This window comes from Magnolia sinica, chromosome 9 (assembly GCF_029962835.1).
Source record: "Magnolia sinica isolate HGM2019 chromosome 9, MsV1, whole genome shotgun sequence".
NCBI classification, from domain to species: Eukaryota; Viridiplantae; Streptophyta; class Magnoliopsida; order Magnoliales; family Magnoliaceae; genus Magnolia; species Magnolia sinica.
In genome coordinates, this window is record NC_080581.1 from 37,952,493 (window position 1) to 37,974,881 (window position 22,389).

Consider the following 22,389-nt stretch of genomic DNA (forward strand, 5'->3'; position numbering starts at 1 on the left):
TACATCGTCAGGATGGCTCATAATGAATTTTCAATGATGAGAATTTAATTTGCATTATTTCATAACGTACGACTACCTAATCATTGGATGGGCCTAAGTCTTGGTAACATATCGTCAAAAAAGTTGATAAAATAGATAAATGATGAGGATCTTAAATATAAATCATGTCATAACCATGGTGGATTAAGTGGCATAACACCTACATCAAAGTGGGTCATACCACACACAAGTTGAGAGGGTTACCCTCCCTTAAATATTCATAATTATTTGTTGGGCCCACAGAGGTGTGGTTCATAAATCTAGCCCATCCATTATGTGTGTCCCACTTGGTTGAGGGGTCAGACCAAGTTTCAAATACATCCAAATTTCAGGTGGACCTAACAGGTGATTTACATACTCGAGCTTCGAGTTGTACAGACAGTTAAGGAGATCAAGGTTACATGGGTGCAAAGAGATGTATTTATTGCATATACACAATTCACATATTTTTATTTTTTATTTTTTTATTATTATTTTGAGATCATTTTATAGCATCATCCAAAAATGAATCATATCCGAAGATTATCTGGACCTCACCACAAACAGTAGTGGAGATAATGATTTCACCACTAAACAATTTACAGGGCCCACCATACCGTTTATTTTCCATCCAATCTGTTCATAAGGTCACAAAGACCTGAATTAAGGGGAAAAAATAAATTTCATACTGCTCCAAAATTTCTAACCCAAAAGGGTTCCAATGGTTTATGTTCAATCCCCGCCACTTTTGTAGTGTGGCCCACTTGATAGTTAAATCTATCTCTCTCTTTTTTCTTTTTTTTTTCCAGCCTTAAGACAAACTTGCCAAATGGATGGACGGTTTGGATATAACACATACCTCGTGAGCAGATTGATCCAAATCTTTTTTTGTAATTATTATTTATTATTAATATTTATTTTTATGGTGTGGGCCGCCTGAGTTCTGTGTACGGCTGAAATTTGGGGGTGACCCATTTTTAATCAAATGCACAGTGCTGATGTTCGACATACATCAAGGTGGGGCCTGTGGTGAGGCCCACATCCTTCCAGCGTCAGACGCTGGCAGCAACAGCGTCACTGTTGTTGTGTTTTTTTTTTTTTTTTTTTTTTTTAAATTTTTCATATATGGGGCCCACAAAAGGATGATCCAGTCCATCTATTGTGTGTGTCCCACTTGATGGAGGGGACGGTCCAAGTTTCAGATGCATCCAAATTTCAGATGGGGCCCAGCAAGTGCTTTTATATGTTTTAGCCATGTCTGCACATTATTTTAGATGGTGTTGGCCACTAGAGTTCTTGTACTGTTAATTTTTGGCGTGACCCATTTTTAAGAGGGGACCCATCAAATGCACGATCGATGTTCAATATACATCAAGGTAGGGCCTGTGGTGGGGCCCATTTTCTTCCAACGTGAACAGCAGTGCAGCAGCAGCGTCATTGTTTTTTTTTTTTTTTTTTTTTTTTTTTATTTCTCATATATGGGGCCCACAACAGGATGATCCAGTCCATATGTTGTGTGTGTCCCACGTGGTGGAGCGTTCAATCCAAGTTTCAGATGCATCCAAATTTCAGGTGGGGCCCAACAAGTGCTTTTATATGCTTTAGCCATGTCTACACATTAGTTTAGATGGTGTGGGCCACCTAAGATTTGGATTGTCTTCATTTTTCAGCTCCATGGCTAAAATGAGCTGAGAAATTAAATGGACAACGTGGATTAAATACATACATCACGTGTGGGGCCCGTTGGGGACCCACAACCCCTGCCCCTTTAAATCAAATGGCTGGAAGTGTCTCTCTCTTCTTCTTTTTTTTATACGTGTAAGTGTGTGTGAGTTTGGCCAGCCCAATGGGCTAATGGATGGGTGATTTGGATGCCATACAAACATTTTGGTGGGGCTCACTATCAATGTGTCCCACATGAACTCTATAATAAATTAATTTTATATGTTTTCTCCTATGCATCCCCACCATTAATAGCATCATCATCATTATTGCAATTATCTTCACCATCAATCATACTATCTTCATCATCCACACCATTAATCACATCATCATTAACATCATCTCTACCATACATAAACACAACAAAATAAAATAAGAATGAGTAGGGTGGGTGTACTCACCTTGATGAATTAGATGGATGGTTGAGATGAAATTAATGGTTGAGATGGATGGAAGGGATGTGATTGATGGCCCACCAAGATCAATCCTCTCTCTCTCTCTCTCTAATTGTAGAAAAATGGTGAAAGGCTAAGGGGTGGAGGTGTATTTATAGAGAAATGGATAAACTTTTGGTTAAGTTAGGCTAATGTGATTAATATTAGCTTAGGCTATAATTTTAATAATTAACTCATGATTTGTAATTAATGGTGGATTAAAGAAGCATGGGATGGCATGGTTTGATGATGTCATACATGAGGTGTGGCATGGAGAGATGTTGACTTTGGGGAGCACATGAGAGATGGGAGGTATGGGTATGTGACATCACACACATGGGTAGAGATTCTCTCACCCATGTGTGGCATGTACATGTGTGCTTGACATGTGTTGTGCACATGTGTGGAATGAAATACATGGTGCCATGCGCACATGATACACTTATTATTCTTCACGGCGTATCTCACTAACGAAGTATCATACCGACGCACGGGAGGTACCTCCACGATCGCGGCGATGGGGCGGTCGATATGAGATAGGTTTCAAGGTCTTGGGGTTCTGGTCAGTTGGGTGTGTATTATGAACGGTCAATCTATGTCTAGCTAAGGACATCAATCATCATGCACATATGCATGGAAAATAGTACCGAATGGACCAGGTGTTACACAGGCGATCATTGGCATGGCTCCTTTTGAGGCATTGTATAGCAGACCATGCAGATCTCCGAGTTATTGGACTGAGGTTGGAAAGCCGCGTCTCCTAGGTCTCAAGCTTGTGCAGCAGACGTCAGAGGTTATTGATATCATCAGGCAAAGGATGCGCACAGCTCATAGCCGGTAAAAGAGTTTTGCTGATCGCCGACGTCGTCCCTTGGAGTTTGATGTAGGGGACCACGTGTATCTCAAGGTCTCGCCCATGAAGGGCGTAGTTTGATTTGGAGCGAAGGGCAAGCTTGTCCCGAGATTCATAGGACCTTTTGAGATCACTGAGCGCATTGGTGTCATGGCCTATTGGCTTGCCTTACCATCTCAGTTGTCTGGCGTCCACAATGTTTTTCATGTCTCTATGTTGAGGAAGTGTGGGTCAGACGTAGTTCCTGTTATCGACTGGCAGCCGTTGGAGGTTCGTGAGGACGCTTCTTACATTGAGCAACCTGTTCGTATCCTTGATCAGGAGCAGGTCCTCCGGACCAAGGTCATTCCCTTGGTGAAGGTTCAGTGGGGTCACTATTCTATTGATGAGGCATCTTGGAAGCGTGAGGCAGATATTCAAGAGCGTTATTCCCATCTCTTTGAAAATTGATTATATGTTGTATCATGTATGTTGTCTTTGATTTTATATGACGATGCCTTGTTTTCCCTTCTATTTTGAGTTATGTCTAGTTGCGATGATTGTGCAAATTTTGAGGATGAAATTTTTATTTAGAGGGGAGAGTTGTAAGACCTATACCCTAGTCCGTACTGTTCCGTATGCTTCCGCAGTCCTTCCGGTCGAATCCCGGCAAATCTTCGACCCATTTTCGACGTTTGCGCGCGATTCTAAGCCGAGTTCTGCATGCCGAAGTCGGCTCAACCTGAGACATGTACCTTGGCGAGCGTGCCGTCGCCACGGTTTCAACGCCGCGACTCGCGCACCGAACTGATACCCAGGATAGAAGATGTCAACTCATGTTCATTTCGAGAAAAACGCCATGCATTACGAACTTCGAGAGAATCTCTACGGAATGTCACATTAAATCAAGACAAGTACACCACCTTACCTCCATGCCACCTCACCCAACAACAAGTACAAGTGGCCTCTCTTCCTTTTCCCACAAGTCAAACCTCTCTCTCCCCTCACCATTCCTCCTTTTTATAATTTTCAAACATAACCATACTCCTTTTACAAATTTTCAAAACTCACCCATACCCATCCATCTCCTATCCTTACAACACCACTCCATCCATCCTTACACCCATTATTTCTATCTCCCTCTCTCATTCTCTAGCAAATATCTAAATTCCATGAGAAATTCCACACGTCCAACACTCTCTCTCAACTCCAAGTGTGGCCCACCCTCTCATCTCTCATCCCCACCATAGAAACTCCATCATCCACCGTTAAAAGTCGAGCACAAGAGCTTATAAGCCTACAGGAGCAAGAAGAAAGCTTAGAGGTGGTGATCCACCGTTATTTCTCATTTTTTGGGTCACATGTGGTGAGACCCGTTTGATGTATGAATGTAAGAAATGGAGGGCCCATAGTGGCAGGGTCCCTCCTCTCTATCTCACCGTATCTCTCTCTCTATCCATTTTGATGAAGTGGGCCCCACTAATTCATGTTCTATCTACACCGTCCATCGTGGACGGTGGGACTCCACCGTGCAGTACACACACCCAGATTCATAGCTTAACTGGCAGACTGAGTGGAGATACCTCGTTTCAGCACTTGAGGTCTTGGTGTCAATCCCTAGTAAGGGCGGCTAGCTGGTGTGTGTACTATGTGGGCCCCACCGCATGATGCATGTGTTTCATCAAAACCGTTCATGCATGTGAGGCCTACCGTCATCCGTCTGTCCAGCGTCTCTGCGCTAGGCATGGCTAACATGAAGTACGTGTACTAACATGGGTGTGTACTAACAAAGCTAACAAAAAAAAAGTGCTTTTGGGGTGGGCCGCTCATGCAGGCCCCACCTTGATGTATGTAGATAATCCACGCCGTCCATTCCATGGCTTAGCCCATTTTAGGCGTTGAGCCGAAATTTGAGACCAATCTGATAATCAGGCGGGCCATACCATAGGAAATAGTAGGGTTATCCGTTAAATCTCGCCTTGATGTTTTTATCCGCCAAAAATATGCTGCATATTGGGCTTAATGCATTCGTATTGAGCCATAGGGACCAATGGGCGAGGTGGATTTCCTTGATGCGGGTCCCGCCTGTGAAAAACCATGGGAAGACGAAATTTTCAAAAAAAAAATTATTTAAACAGGCAGCACTGACGCTGCTGCTGCAGACGCAGGCAGTGCCTGCGCCAGACGGACGGGTGAATAGGTTGGGCCACGGGCCCCATCCATGGACCCCACCATGATGTGTTTGAACATCAACACCATACATTTTGATGGGCCCCTTCTGATCAGGGGCCACCCCAAAAATCAGCCATATCCGCCACTCAGGTGGCCCACATCATAGGAAACAGTGGTGATTGCATAGCTGCCATTAGAACCCACTTGGGCATTGCAGAAGTTTTGAATCAAATATGAAATATATTTTTCCTATTCATTCATGTCCTTTGACCTTATCAACAGTTTAGATTGCATATAAATAGTACAGTGGACCCCATGCCTATGTGGCCTCGTCAACAGATTGGATGTAAATAAACATTATGGTGGGCCCCTAGTCCACGTGACCTTATGGACAGATTGGATGCAAATAAACATTATGGTGGGCCCCTGGTCCACGTGACCTTATGAACAGATTAGATGCAAATAAACGTTACAGTGGGCCCTGGTTGGGTGGAAAATAAACATTACTGTGGACCCCCCTGGTTTAAGTGACCTTATCAATGGGTTGGATGGAAAATAAACATTATGGTAGGCCCCCACATGGGACCCACTGATGTATGTGTTGTAATCTACACCTCCCATTAGTGTGGGCCCCACCATGAGTATGTACCTCATCTATGTCGTCCATCATTTCAATCACTATGGGATCCACCATGATACATGAGTTTCATCCAAACCATCCAACCATTTTAGAGACCATTTTTAGGCCCATCTTGATGTATTGGTGGCCCTTGTTGAGACCCACCTTAATATAAATATGAGGCATATATTATAAGGCCCATTGTGATGTATGCAAGCCCATGTGACTAGGCCCATCTTGATGCATTTGTGCCCCGTCGTTGAGGCCCACCTTGATATATATACATAAGAGACCCATGTATGAGGCCCATTTAATGTACTGGAGGCCCATGGGTCAAGGCCCAATAGGACGTACATAAGGCTCATTGTAGTGTGATTCCACCATGGTATATGTGTTGATTTTATAGCGGGCTATACCTTGGGAGCAATGATGGTTTGATGTCCACATTGTAAGGATGATGTTGGTTAAATGTCCACATTGTCACTCTCTCCCTTGGGCCCATTAATAGGCCCATACCTGTAGCGTATAGGCCGTCTAGGCCCATCTTCGTTTTGATCAGAGCCCATCACCACATAACATATATAGTATAGATCCATGATTCATGATCGTACACATCATATGTATGCCTGATGTGAGAAGTGACTGATCATAGCATATGCCTTCGGGCAGATCATTTATGGGCTCCTTGATAGGCGGAGTTGCCCCACATAAGCGCTCGATACGCGCAGGATTGTTGCATGTCTAATAGTATGATTCATGCACTTACATTTGTGTGATCGTGATTATTGTATGCCCTAGCGACATCAGGGTCATAGCCTCCATAGACACATCGTGGGTGGTTTAATTGGATATCGAAAATATTGTTTCTAGCATCGAGGCGCCATAGATGTCCCTGGGTGAAAATTCCTAAACCCGATGGTACCAGAGGATGACTCCAACGTCGAAACCGAGTGGATACACGAGTGCGAGGGCTGTATACCAGTAGGCCGTGTCTCCCACTGTGTCGTTGTCGGTTGGAAAGGGGTGTGACCTTACCCGCCTGAGTGAGGGAGCAATTTTTAGGTTGAGTTTGACTAGCTTGAGGAATGTGTCAGTTATCGACGAGCTGGGCCCGATATTGGCAGGTGGATAGTAAGGTCTCTTCCACTCTCCCAATTGTGTGTCTGGATAGGGGCAGCAAGCTGGCATAGAGTGTATTAGACCCCGGTGGTTATCCAGAATGAGAACTGCACTGATATTTTATAAGTTGTATGTGGATTTAGATGAGGATTAGCATGCTTGAATTGCATCTCGCATTACATGGTCCTGTTATGGCCGGTAGCATTCATATCATACACGGCGTAGCCTTGGTACGACTGATTGCATTCATGTCCTCATCACCATGATTCTGCATTACTCTGATCTTACATTCTGAGCACGCTTATATTACGCACACACTTACACTACCCTCTAAGCTTTCTAGAAGCTTATGCATGATTGATGCGTGCAAGTGACGCTAGGACGCAGCCATAATCTCGCCGCAGTTGAAGCGTGCAGCCGAGCTTCTGGAGTTTTTTTAACTTTCATTATCTTGTATTTTCCTTTCATACGCCTTGTACTCAAAGATTTTGATCATAGTGGATTTTGTGATGGTGTTCTTGTGGTTATTGTTCTTGGGTTATGCTTGTGGTTATGCTTATTACGAATCCGATTGATAATTAAAAACCCTCCTTGTAGCATCCTAGGATCGGAACCTGGTGTATGGGTGCCGGGAGCCGAGAATGGGGTACTACGGAGGCTGTCGGTGCCGGATTCGGTGATCCGGAATTTTGTGAGCTCACTTTCCGAGTTCGGGGCATGACAATGGCCCTACCTACACCAAGCCCGTCCAAGCGGGCCAAGATGCAATCCACTGCTTATCTAGTTACATACATGTACTACCAAATGACTCACCTTCTATTACATCTCCTAACAAATTACACAATACGTAATTTATATGATAAAATAATATCAGCAAATTTGGCACTGATATAATTTAATAATAATCACATAACTGGCATGTGGCAGATGACATCATCAGTCCAAGTTATGGAATATGGTTGTAAAAGTTAGGTCTCTTTTACAAAGACAACATGTTAAAACAACTTCATCATAAATTACTTAAATATTCTTTTAATTGTTCAAAATTTCTTTTTATATCTTTCATGTTATATAACATGTTCTATGGTCCATTCATTCGCGCGACTAATTGCGTGTAACTTTTTAAAGGTTACAATGTAATTTGCCGTTCATCGCATGAAAATAAATAAAATATACGACCATATGCATCTTGTGAGAAAGAAAAAATCACCGATGAAATCAACGATGAGGCGTCCATCAGAATATCTTCCAGCAGGTGCGCCGAAGTAGGACTCTCCATTCGGCGGAGGAGCCTGCCCGAAAGCCGCAGACAATCCACCGGTGTCAGAATTCGAGTCACCAAATTTGAAGAGGGCTGGAAAATGGCATTCCGTCAAGCCCAGGACCGGCCTCAGTGCTAACAGCACTGGCAATAAAATAAAGAATGCTGAAAAAACCCTAAGTTGAGCATCCACGGGAGAGTAAAGAAGAGAAATTTGAAAGAGCAAGTATGAGAAACGGTTGATGAAGGGAACAGTAGGAAAAGGGTAGTAGAGTTTGATTTTATAGAGAAAGCACTGAGGAGTACAGGTTGGGCAGCTGAGGTGGAACAGATAAGATAAACTTTATTATTAATCATTAGGTTCACCTACAACTAGCTATATAAATATTAATTTTTTATACAATTTTGTGTGTAGGCGCGCCCCTTTGTGATGTAGAGTCCACAACCACTCCGTATATGAGGTGGGCCTTTTCAAGTTCACCCCGTATCCTAAAAGTCACGCCAAAACCAAGTTCCAGGTTGATTACTCCCACAGGGAGCAGTTGGGATTGGGATTCCAGCATCAAAACCTTCCAGATTCCATGTGAGGTCCACCGTGTTTTATATATGCCATCCAATCCATTCATAAGATACGGTCTATAAAGATGAATGGACACCCAAGATATCAGGCTATTTTAAAAAGCTAGGCGGGCTAAACCGCCTACTTTATAGGTTTTAGGTATGATTTTACATTGTGGCCCAAATGTTTTTTGAATTACGAGGAGACGTGAACCACGGTGGCCCGTAAAAGAACAGGAACAATCGCTACGAGAGTACCGAAAGTTGTGGTAGTCCAATTGCAGATTAATTTGAACTGACCACCGTCTATTTCGTAAGTAATATCTTAAAATCTACACCAATGTTACAATACAAAGCCTCATACCAATTACCTATGCAATACTAAGCGTCGTACCAATGTTACAATACAAAGTATCATATCTACCCTAAATTCAATAATCTGAACCGTCTATTTATTGGGACCTAGTATAAATATGACGGGCCTATTTTTGCTTGGTAGTCAATTAGATGTGGGGTGTGCCTGATGTACAGTCAAGATCGATCAATTGGACTGGCCAAATGTTCTGATATAAGTACGAGCATTGAAACTTGTACAACTCTTAGCTCTGGAACATTTCTTAATTACCGAATGGTAATGTTTTAGAGATAAATGGTTAGTGGGCATTTTTGTCACTTCACCGTAAGAAAATTAAAAAGCTGGGCAGAGTCATCCGAGTGCCCGTGGCACCCGCCGGTACGGACATACCTGTTAAGAGAAAGAGAAAAAGACCACTGTAGACAAAACCTTTTACCCAGCGGTTTTTATGAAGGAATGCAAACTTAAGTTACCAACTTGGACTAGCACGTGCGGACAGTAAGTTTGAGGATGAAACTGCCCCTCGTTTTTTTACCGCCGTTGCTTTTCCTCTCCCTCCCTTGCCTCGCTCCATTTTCGAAAAAAAGGAGGACGAAAACTATACTGCACTACATCTGCTGCTTGGATCGCACCACGCTCTAGCTGGATCCCACCGTCTCTATTCAGCGGCATCATCTCGTTTTGCTGAAAATGGTCCCTCCATGAAAATGGTCCCTCCATAGAAGAAAGTACGCACTATAGGTATAATGTAGTACATTTACCTAAACGGTGTAAATTTTTTGTGGGCCATTGAACTGCTGGATGAAGCTCGAATCTTAGTTTTCAGTTCATCCATGCAAAAATCATCATATGAATATGATGGATTACAAGTAAAACATCAGTGTAGGGGCATAACAAGGTTTCTACGGTGGAACCATTGTTTCCTGTGCTGTGATTCACTTGATATTTCGATATGCCACCATTTTGGGCTAAAACCCTTACTTTAGATGGAAAAACGGATGAATGTCGTGGATAGTCCACATACATTCAAGGCGGGCCCAACTCAGTTTTTGTAATTTTTTAAAAAAAAAAATTATTATTAATTTTTTTAAAACTTTTTATTTTATTGGGTTAGCTTGTTAGTACACACCCATGTCAGTACACACTCCATGTTAACCACCCCTGCTAGGGATCGATACTAAGACTTCAAGTGTTTGACATGAGGTATCTCCACTCAGCCTGCCAATTGAGCTATGGACGTAGGTGTGCCCAACTCAGTTAACTCAACACTATAAGTGCATACTGAGCAAACTATAAATCCAAATTGCGAGAGGTTTTGGTCCATTTGACCTACTCCTCGGGTCACGATTGGTGAAATTCCCCAAGCAATTCATAAATTTGACGGAGATATCATAAAAATATGATGGGGAACTTCCACAGATTCATGTAATGTAACGGAAAATTTTATGAACCGCTCGGTCAATTTCATTAATTGCTCGGTCAAATTCATCGAAGAGAATTTCATGTAAATCTCGGTCAATTTCATTAACTGCTCGATCAAATTCACTAAAGAGCAAATTGTTAGGCTAGGTCAATTAAATTTAAAGTTCATTCCAATTCATGTTAGCCTCACCCAATTTTAAGCTTGCCTCGCTCAAATTCATGTTTCCCTTGCTCAATTTCTCGGTTGCCTCGTTGAATTTTTACATTGCCTTGCTCAATTCCTAGGTTCCCTTGCTCAATTTGTAGCTTCCCTCCCTTACTCAATTTGTAGCTTCCCTCGCTAAATTCAGAAGACTTTTTTTACTGCATAAATGTTATCTTCCAGAACCCCAACCAAGGAATGAGGATAATCTCATTTGGCAGCTCAATCCTTGTGGTCATAATTATGCTAATTCTGCCTACAAATATATTCAGGTGATCAAGAGGGGCCCCTTTTCCAGTAGATGAGATTAGGATGAAAGGTATTATTTCAACTTTTCTTTTCTCTATCTTGCTCTTAAAAATCGTTGAATCCTAAGCCCTTGGAGAGGAGAGATCTCTCCTGATAAAAAATGAGAGGGATCTCTCTTCTATATTATATCAACGAGAAAAAATATAGAGATCTTCTCTGTTCTATCTATTCCTCTATCTATGAGAGGATGGATGGTCTCTCAAAATAAAGTCGTTCTCATCTTTGTTGATGATTTAACTAATACTCAATCTGTTGGTTGCCTTGGTGAATTTGTATATTGCGTCACTGAATTTAGAAGTTTCTTCACTCAATTTCTAGCTTCCCTCGCTCAATTCTTAGGTTGCCTTGCTGAATTTTCACGTTCCCTCGCTCAATTTCTAGGTTCCCTCGCTCAATTTTTAGGTTGCCTCTCTCAATTTCTAGCTTCACTTGCTCAATTCCTAGGTTGCCTCGTTCAATTTATAGGTTCCCTCTCTCAATTTCTAGCCTTCGTCGCTTAATTTCTAGCTTCTTCTAGCTTCCCTAGCTCAATTCCTAGGTTTTTTCACTAAATTTCCTTGTTGCCTTGCTCAATTCCTAGGTTGCCTCACTCAATTTCTAGCCTCCCTATTTCAATTTCTAGCCTCCTTCGCTTAATTTTTAGCTTCCTCTACCTGCCCTAGCTCAATTCCTAGGTTTCCTCGCTGAATTTCCACATTGCGTAACTCAATTCCTAGGTCGCCTCGCTCAATTTATAGGTTGCCTCGCTGAATTTCTAGGTTCCCTTGCTCAAATTCTAGCTTCCCTCGCTCAATTTCTAATTTTCCTCACTGAATTCCTAGATTACCTCGATCAAATTCTAGGTTTCCTCGCTGAATTTCTAGGTTTCGTTGCTCAATTTTTAGGTTCTTTCGATTAATTCCTAGGTTGCCTCGCTCTAATTTTTACATTGCCTCGCTCAATTCCTAGGTTGCCTCGCTCACTTCCTAGCTTCCCTCGCTTAATTCCTACGTTGCCTCGCTTAATTTCTCAGTTCCCTCGCTCAATTTGTAGCTTTCCTCGTCAATTCTTAGGTTCTCTCAGTTGCCTCGCTCAAATCCTACGTTACCTCGCTGAATTCCTACATTGCCTCGCTCAATTCCTAGGATTCGTCGCTGAATTTTTACGTTTCCTCGCTCAATTCCTAGTTTCCCTCGCTCAATCCCTACGTTGCCTCACTCAATTTCTAGGTTGCCTCGCTCAAATCCTAAGTTCCCTTGCTCAATTTATAGCTTCTCTCGCTCAATTCCTAGGATTCCTTGCTGAATTTCTACGTTGCCTCGCTCAATTTGTAGGTTCCCTTGCTCAATCCCTATGTTGCCTCGCTCAATTCCTAGGTTGCCTCGTTCAAATCCTAGGTTGCCTCACTCAATTTGTAGGTTCCCTCGCTCAATTTATAGCTTCCCTCGCTCAAATCCTAGGTTGTCTCGCTAAATTTCTAGGTTCCCTCACTAAATTTCTACGTTGCATCACTCAATTCCTAGGTTCCCTCGCTGAATTCCTAGGTTGCCTCGCTCAATTCCTAGGTTGCCTCGCTCAATTTCTAGTTTCCATCGCTCAATTTCTAGCTTTCCTCGCTCAAATCCTAGGTTGCCTCCCTCAATTTTTAGCTTCCCCTGCTCAATTTCTACCTTCCCACACTCAATTCCTAGGTTTACTTCGCTGAATTCCTATGTTGCCTCGCTCAATTCCTATGTTGCCTCGCTCAATTTTTAGGTTCCCTCACTCAATTCCTAGGTTACCTCGCTGAATTCCTATGTTGCTTCGCTCAATTCCCACGTTGCCTTGCTCAATTACTATGTTCCCTCGCTCAATTTCTAGCTTCCCTCGCTCAATTCCTAGCTTCTCTCGCTTAATTGATAAGTTGCCTCGATCATTTTCTAGCTTCCCTTGCTCAATTTCTAGCTTCCCTCGCTCCATTCCTAGGTTACCTCGCTGAATTCCTCTGTTGCCTCGCTCAATTCCTACCTTGCCTTGCTCAATTCCTAGGTTCCCTCGCTCAATTTCTACCTTCCCTCGCTCAATTGCTAGGTTAACTTGCTGAATTCCTACATTGCCTTGCTAAATTCCTACGTTGCCTTGCTCAATTTCTAGCTTTCCTCGCTCAATTTCTACCTTCCCTCGCTCAAATGCTAGGTTGCCTCGCTCAACTCTTAGGTTGCCTCGCTTAATTTCTAGCTTCCCTCACTTAATTTCTACCTTTCCTCGCTCAATTCTTAGATTACCTCGCTGAATTCCTACGTTGCATCGCTTAATTTCCTACGTTGCCTCGCTCAATTTCTAAGTTCCCTCGCTTAACTCCTAGGTTGCCTCGCTCAAATTCTAGCTTCCTTCACTCAATTTCTACCTTCCCTCGCTGAATTCCTATGTTGCCTCACTGAATTCCTACGTTGCCTCGCTCAATTCTTAGGTTCCTTCTACCTTCCCTCGCTCAATTCCTAGGTTACCTCGATGAATTCCTACATTACCTCACTCAATTTCCTACGTTGCCTCGCTCAATTTCTAGGTTCCTTCGCTCAATTCCTAGGTTATCTCGCTGAATTCTTACGTTGCCTCGCTCAATTTATAAGTTGTCTCACTCAATTTTTAGGTTCCCTCACTTAAATCCTAGGTTGCCTCACTGAATTTCTAGCTTCCCTCGCTTAATTTCTACCTTCCCTCGCTTAATTTGTACCTTCCCTCGCTGAATTCTTACATTGCCTCGCTCAATTACTACGTTGCCTCGCTCAATTTCTAGGATCCTTCTACCTTCCCTCGCTCAATTCCCAGGTTACCTCGTTGAATTCCTACATTGCCACGCTCAATTTCTGGCTTCCCTCGCTCAATTCTTACGTTGCCTCGCTCAATTCTTAGGTTCCCTCGCTCAATTTCTAGCTTCTCTCGCTCAATTCCTAGGTTGCCTCGCTCAATTGGTAGGTAGCCGCGCTCAAATTCTAGGTTGCCTCGCTTAATTTTTAGCTTTCCTTGCTCAATTCCTAGGTTGCCTCGCTAAATTCTTAGGTTCCCTTGCTCATTGTCTCAGTTCCGTCGCTGAATTTCTTGGTTGCCTCGCTTAATTTCTAAGTTTTTTGCTCAATTTCACCTTGCCTCGCTCAGTTTTTTAGGTTACTTAGCTCGGTTTCATCTTGCCTCACTAAATTTAATGTTTGCCTTGCTGAATTTCAAGTTTCCCTCACTCATTTTGTAATTTGTCTCACTTAATTTTTAGTTTGCTTCGCTCAATTTCAACTATGTTTAATTTTTTGTGTTATGATTCTTTAAGTAGTGAAATTTGCTATTAATATATTTTCAATTACATGTTTGTAGGTGACGATTCTTATTCTCAATTCCCAAACCCGTCCTCTAAGTGTTCATTGAGAGGGTGGTTCGACACGGTGAAGGGTGGATTAGAGAAGCATGATACTCGGCTAAGCCTATTCAAGCAATCCTCATTTTCCTTCTTATTGCACCTCTCATCCTTTCGATTTATAGGGGCTCTATTTCACCTTCTTCTTGTAAGATATAAAGGTGATCTTATATTTGAGATACGGGGGACACGGTTGCAATTCACGGAGATGGACTTCGCCCTCATAACAGGGCTTAAGACTGGGGAGCTTACAATACCAGAAAAGCGTCCCATCAGTAGTACATTAATGGACAAATACTTCAGAGAATATCCAGTTATTAAGAAGCATTTATTAGATGTGTTTAATAAATTAGTTGATACCAATAAGCACGAGGATGTCGTGAAGGTTGCTCTACTTATGTGTGTAGAGTATTTTGTTAGGGGAACCGAATTGAAAACTATGTGTAACATGGATTATATGTACCTAGTAGACTCCATAGAGGATTTCTATAGCTATCCTGGGGGTAGTTTGGCCTACAATACAATGTCGCAAGGGGTCGCAGCTCTGTGATGGCATCAGGTGCGGTTCGCTACAATGTATATGGTTGTGTCTTTCCTCCGCAGGGAAGAACTCTTTATTTATTCTACATGATTATATTTAATTGTGGATTTTTATCCTCATACAATTTCTTTAAAACAGATATGGGATGTAGAGAGATTACTGGCCCTACGAGAGTGTGTTATTTCATTTGTTCCCTCACAAATTCCACGCTTCATTCAATATTGAGGCTGGAAGGGTTGGAGGTACAACAAAATATAAGCAATTTTTGAGAGTGAAGCTGTAAGTATATGTATTTCTCCGCCATTCACTTTGCTTGATTTGACACATACACTCCGTATATTAACATCAATCTGGGTTCTTTTGCAGACTATCTTAATAAAGAACTTGGAACCCACCCTACGAGAATGGGAAACGGACGCCGTTCGCTTGCTCCGTGATAGTTTTCAAGTGAGATATCATGAGTGTTTAATTAAAATGAAATGTTGTTTAATTCACCGTTAAAAGTTTTTCGACTCTTATATGTGCATTGATATATTTTGTAGGTCATCGAAACCCAGGAATTGAGCGATGAGGGTAACAAGAATGATGACGAGGGTGAGGGGGGATCAGCGGAAAGTGATGAAAAAGGCATACAAGGAGAGGAATTAGGGGGGAATATCGTGAAACCATCTCTTTTGGTGGATGAATTTAGGGTTGGGATAGATGAGTTGAAGAAGGAGAGAGAGGAGTTGAAGAAGGAGAGGTATGAGTTGAGGAAAGAGAAGGAAGAGTTGAGAAAGAGAAAAGAGAGGCTCGATGAGAGGGAGGTGTTGTTGAAAGAGAAAGAATTGTTAAAGATGGAGAGAGTAGATATGAACGAGAGAGTGAAGTTGAAGAAAGAGAAGGAATTGTTTTTCATTATGAACGAGGAGTTGAATAGGCGGATGTGTGAGTTGTTGAGAGAAACTGAAAACTTAGGGAAAGAGAGGGAGGCCTTGAAGAAGGAGAAGGAATATTTCTATATACAGAGAAGACAGTTTATGAGGGATGAGGATGAGGAGTTGAAGAAGAAAGTCAAAGTTGAGGATATGGAAGAAAAAGAACAGGGAAATATGGAGTTGGAGGTGCAATCGTATGGTATGGCGGAGCGTAATCTATTAGATGAAGCACCTGTTTCTCCTCCTGTTTATGTAAGGAGAACTAAAAGGGTACTTAAGCCATCCTATTATATGTTTTATCCATTCTTGTCCCTGTCTTCGATCAATACAACCCCGAATGTGGTGAGGCGACCTGAGGAAGCCGTAAACTTTCCTACATCTCCGATACCATTTCATCTACAGATGGATCCATTTAGGATGCTATCGACGGATGAACTCAAAGAGGTAGAAAACTACTATGAAGCAAATAAGGAGACGGGAGAGGCTTCATGGTTCAAGTTTATATGGGTAGATGAGGCGTGGGTTGATAGTGTGGCAAGCATTCGTATGAGAGTGTCTATATACATTGACTTTCATATAGTTATATCTTTTAATCGATTATTGCTGAATCATATTATCTTGTGGAGTAGGCTATCGACAAATATGTTGACTTCCTAGAGGAAAGGCAGTCTGATTGTGCAATTGCATTTCCCCAAGATTGTAAGTTCTGTCCCACTTATTTTATGGTAAATATTTAGTTCGGAGTATCGCTAACCTATTTTTTCCATTAATTCGTGTTTTTCTACTTGTATTGATCTTTGATTTTTGTTACAGCCATGCCTTCAAACTAGTATGCCGACTCTAAGGGCATATCGGGACTCGAAGTCTGCTTCGGAACGTCTAAAGTTGATAGTTATGATGAACAATGTCATCGCAATTACCAAGCAGCAGGGTAAATCACACGCCAAGGAGATTTGGTATACTGAACGAGTAATTTATTCGTCACATAAAATCAAAAAAGGTCGTAATGTGTTCTTTGATCATGTTTTTTAACGGATAGCCTACTTCTTAAACATAGACAGGTTTATGTACCCATCAACCATGATAACTCTCATTGGTTCTTGATGGTCCTATATCCAAGACAACAGGAGATCATTATTATCGATAGCTTAGTGTCAAATGCTCTCCTAAAGTATAAGCAGATGATCAATTTGATGACGGAGGCGCTCCCGATTCTCTTCCATGCCACCGGAGACATCACCGCGCATGAAGGGAAGACTTGGACCGCCAAATCCATGAAATCTGTGCCGAAGCAATGCAATGGTTTTGACTGTGGCATATTTGTAATAAAATTCATCGATATACTATGCAGCGGTCACACCTTGGAAGGAACAGACATGTAAAAATTCACTATACATTAGAGGAAGTCGACAGCGTATGATTGTTTGTCTGTAACTTATAAATGATACTCGTTGTAGGCATGAGATGAAAAGGATATTTTTGAGGAATGTTATATTATATATAGTGTTTTATGTACCCCACACAATTTGTACTTCAGGAAATTTTATAATGAATTAAATTTCATAACGTGTAAATGTTTCCGTCACTCAACTTTCATACTTGTTTTGTTCAACTTCTAGTTTGCCTATCTCACCTTATACTTACCCTTGCTCAATTCCTATGTTGTCTTGCTCAATTTCTACGTTGCCTCGCTTAATTTATAGGTTCCCTCGCTCAATTTCTAGCTTCCCTCACTCAATTCCTACGTTATCTCGCTCAATTCATAGGTTTCCTCGCTGAATTTGTACGTTGCCTCGCTCAATTGCTAGGTTGCCTCACTCAATTTTTAGCTTCCCTCGCTCAATTCCTACGTTGCCTCACTCAATTCATAGGTTGCCTCGCTGAATTTGTACTTTGCCTTGCTCAATTCCTAGGTTGCCTCACCAATTCCTAGGTTGCCTCACTAAATTTCGAGCTTTCCTTGCTCGATTCCTAGGTTGCCTCGCTCAATTTCTATCTTCCCTCGCTAAATTCCTAGGTTTCCTCGCTTAATTCCTAGGTTCCTTCGCTCAATTTTTAGGTTGCCTCGCTAAATTTCTAGCTTCCCTCGCTCAATTCCTAGGCTGTCTCGCTCAATTTTTAGGTTGCCTCGCTTAATTTCTATCTTCCCTCGCTTAATTCCTAAGTTCCCTCGCTGAATTTCTAGCTTCCCTCGCTCAATTCCTAGGTCCTCTCGCTCAATTTTTAGGTTGTCTCGCTGAATTTCTAGCTTCCCTCGCTCAATTCCTAGGTTCCTTTGCTCAATTTATATATTGCTTGCTAATTTGTAGCAGTGTAAATAATATTAAAAAAAATTGATTTTCTTGAGGTTTTAGGCAAGTGAAACACAAAACTCATACTACTAACCCATTCACTAGGGCTACCTACAGGATTTCTTAACTCAACGATGACATTGAACAACCCTTGCTCCTAAATTCAGGATTAAGCTATCCTTTTCCTATCAGTTGTAGCAGCCACAAGTCACTTCAAGCATAATTCCTCATAAATCATTCAAAACGTCAAAACTCCCAACATTTATGCTTATCAATAGCCCTTGACCTTGAGTTAAAAATTGAAATACGAAAAGATTTCATATACACCAAAGTTGGTTTTTGCCTTATTTTAAAAACTTGTTTCTCCTTGTTTCAATTATTAGAGGAGCAAAAAATGATCTCAAATGTTTGGGGTATGAATGCCATTTGCAGGGTCGACCGGGTCCACCCGGTCGACCTGGTTGGCTGGACAGTGGTTCAGGGTCGACCGGGTTTCCTCATTCATTTCCTAGGTTACCTCGCTTAATTTGTACGTTGCCTCGCTCAATTTCTAGCTTCCCTCGCTTAATTCCTATGTTCCCTTTCTCAATTCGTATGTTCTCTCGCTCAATTTTTAGGTTGCCCCGCACAATTCCTAGCTTCCCTCGCTCAATTCGTAGGTTGCCTCGCTCAATCCGTAGGTTCCCTCGCTCAATTCCTAGCTTCCCTCTCTCAATTCTTAGGTTGCCTCGCTCAATCCGTAGGTTCCCTCACTCAATTTCTAACTTCTCTCGCTCAATTCCTAACTTCCCTCGCTCAATTCGTAGGTTGCCTTGCTCAATCCGTAGGTTCCCTCACTAAATTTCTAGCTTCCCTCGCTCAAATCCTATGTTCCCTCTCTCATTTCCTAGGTTCCCTCGTTGAATTTCTAGCTTTCCTCGCTCAATTCGTAGGTTGCCTCGCTCAATTTCTAGCTTCCCTTGCTCAATTCTTAGGTTGCCTCGCTTAATTTTTAGGTTGTCGTGCTGAATTTCTAGCTTCCCTCGCTCAAATCCTATGTTCCCTCGCTCAATTCGTAGGTTGCCTCGCTCAATTTCTAACTTTCCTCACTTATTCGCAGGTTGCCTTGCTCAATTTTTAGGTTGCCTCGCTCAATTTCTAACTTCCCTCGCTCAAATCCTATGTTTCCTTGCTCATTTCCTATGTTGCCTCGCTCAATTCCTCGCTCAATTCCTAGCTTCCTTCGCTCATTCCTAGGTTGCCTTGCTCAATTTTTAGGTTACCTCGCTCAATTTCTAACTTCCCTCGCTCAAATCCTATGTTTCCTTGCTCATTTCCTATGTTGCCTCGCTCAATCCCTCGCTCAATTCCTAGCTTCCCTCGCTCAATTCCTAGGTTTCCTCGCTCAATTTTTAGGTTGCCTCGCTGAATTTCTAACTTTCCTCGCTCAAATCCTATGTGTCAATTCGCTTCACTTCACGGTCATTTCCTATGCATTTCACTGTCTCAATCCGTGATTGCCGTATTTTAGGTTGCACTGGCTCAATTTCCTATGCATTTCCTCGTCATGGTCAATTCGCTTCACTTCACGGTCATTTCCATGCATTTCACGGTCAATCCCGGTGATTCTGTTTTGATTTCACGGTCATTTCCATGCATTTCACGAATCCGGCGATTCCGTTTCATTTCATGGTCATTTCCATGTATTTCACGGTCCAGTGATTTCGTTTCATTTCACGGTCAATTCCATGCATTTCACGGTCATTTCCATGTATTTCACGATCATTTCCTTTCACTTCACGGTCATTTCCATGCATTTCACGGTCAATCCCGGTGATTCCATTTCATTTCACGGTCATTTCCATGCATTTCACGGTCATTTCCCTTCATTTCACGGTCATTTCCATACATTTCATGGTCATTTCCATGCATTTCACGGTCATTTTCCTTCATTTCACGGTCATTTCCATGCATTTCCTGGCAATTCCCGAGACCTCAACCCAAGCCCAACCCAAGTTTTATCGAGTTGCTATTTGTATGGCCCAACCCCAAGACCAAACCCAATACATCCTGACCAAGCCCAACCCAATGTTGGGTCGGTCACAGGTTGGTCGGGTTGAGCCCGCCCAACTTTCAGCCCTAAAATTATATATGGTACGTCAAGTAATTAATTTTGGTTTAGAAAATATTCTTGTTATATGAATAAAGAAAGAAATGAAAAAAAAGGAGAAATTTTGTTTTTATATGCTTATATTTACATTATAAATATGTGTTAGAAAAAAATGTAGGTAGAATAAAATTCTCCATGTAGAAAAAAAAAAGTGCATAGGGATACGGCTATAGCTACGGTTATAATTCGTAGCCTTAGATCGGGGGTGGAATCGCACAATCCGCGATTAATCGCCAATAGGGACAGCGACTTGCGGTGGAATCACGGGATCCGCGATTGATCGTCGAGCTACTGTTATGGCTACAGATTATAACCATAGCTATATCCGTATCCCTGTCCACATGCCATTACCATTATGCTTGCACGTCTACCGTTGAAACCCTTTTAGGGGCCACACAAGTTTTGGATCACTATGAAATTTGTTTTTCCTCTTCATCCGAGTCTTTATGACCTTATGAATAGATTGGATGGAAAATAAATGTTATGGCGAGCCCTACAAAAGTTTTAATGATGAAAATCAATTTTTCGCTACTTTATGTGGTGTGGCCCAGTTGATCTTTGGATTTGATTTTCTTTTTTTTTTTATAATGCTCCAAAATGATCTCGAAATATGGATGAATGTTGTGGATATAATAAATACATAGTTATGGGGCCATGTAACTTTGATCGCTTTTAAGCCGTTCGTACAACTCTTAATTGGAGGAGCATCAGCGCTCGTCTTCGCAGTGAAAAGGGGGGTAGTTTCGTCCTCAAAGTCGTTGTCCGCACGTGATAGTCTAAGTTGGTAGCTTAAGTTTGTATTCCTTCATAAAAACCATTGGGTAAAAGGTTTTGTTTACAGTGGTCATTTTCTATAAGAGAAATTTACGACTGTGGACCCCACCTTTTATCCAGCGGTTTTTTGGAAGTAATACAAACTTACAGTACACACTTAGACCTCCTTGCACGGACACCGAATTCCAGGACGAAAATACCCCTCCTTTTTAAGGAAACAGATTGGGTACTCCCCCTGCCACCAGCCAATGGCGGATGGTCGGTGGTCTGTGGGCCCCACCATGATGTATGCTTTTCATCCATGCCGTCCATATATTTTTCTAGATCATTTTATGGTATGAGACCAAAAATGAGGTATATCCAAATCTCAAGTGTACCACATTACAGGAAACAATGTTAAATGAGCATCAACCATTAGAAACCATTAGGGGGCCATAAAAGTTTTGGATGAAGCTGTTTTTTGGTTTTGCCCTTCATCTAGGCCTGTATGACCTAATCAACAAATTATATGTGAAATAAACAGTTCGTTGGGCTTTAGGAGAATTTTAATTGTCAATATCCAATCAATATTATCTTCCCGTGGTGTGGTCCACCTAAGATTTATATCCCTCTCATTTTTTGGAACAAGCCCTAAAATGAACTGTAAAAATGGATGAACGGAATGGATGAAACACATACATCATGGTGGGGCTCACAGACCACCGACCACTAGCCATTAGTTTGTGGCAGGGGGAGTAGCCAATCTGTTTCCTTTCACTGGCTTATTTTTTAAGCCTTGCTTTTCACTCCATTGCTTTCACTCCCTTAATGAATAAACCTTCCTTCTCAAAATAACTGCATTTCACTCCCTTTCAACGATAAACCGACGTACGGAGGTTCTTCTTATCGTTTTCCTGATCGGAATCTCCATGAATCATCTAGATATCATCATTCTACATTTGCCATTTTCCGTCTTGGTTAGGGTTACGTGAAATCCCACGAAGTGGCTGCATTTGCAATCCTTGAAAAGGTTCAAAATATTCCCTCACTGCAAAGCACCTCTCTTCAACCTATATTTGACCAGTACTACAGTAGTCGGTAGTACAGATATTTTTAAAAAATGCTCGACTCGTACAATTACATTACATGCGAAGTTCGGTCAATTCCATATGTTAGGCTTACTCAATTTCATGCGTTAGGCTTAGTTAATTTTATGTGTTGATCGGTCAAATCCATATGAAAATCGCTCAATTCCATTTGAAGCTCACTCAATTCCATGTTAGGGCTCACTCGATCTCATGTTATGCTCATTAAATTTCATGTTTACCCTGCTCAATTTCATGCTAGGATC

General features: G+C 41.9%; 1 long non-coding RNA gene and 1 pseudogene across 1 annotated transcript; one reads left to right on the plus strand and one right to left on the minus strand.

Annotated features, from left to right (window-relative positions):
* The window catches only part of LOC131254969 (alpha-L-fucosidase 3-like), a 64,290-nt pseudogene extending 54,528 nt beyond the window's left edge, over positions 1-9,762 (minus strand).
* A 5,316-nt stretch (positions 9,763-15,078) lies between these two features.
* On the plus strand, positions 15,079-15,569 carry LOC131255261 (uncharacterized). Its single transcript, XR_009175990.1, has 3 exons — positions 15,079-15,207; positions 15,295-15,375; positions 15,471-15,569. It is a non-coding gene; the product is annotated as an uncharacterized LOC131255261 (long non-coding RNA).
* The last annotated feature ends 6,820 nt before the right edge of the window (positions 15,570-22,389 follow it).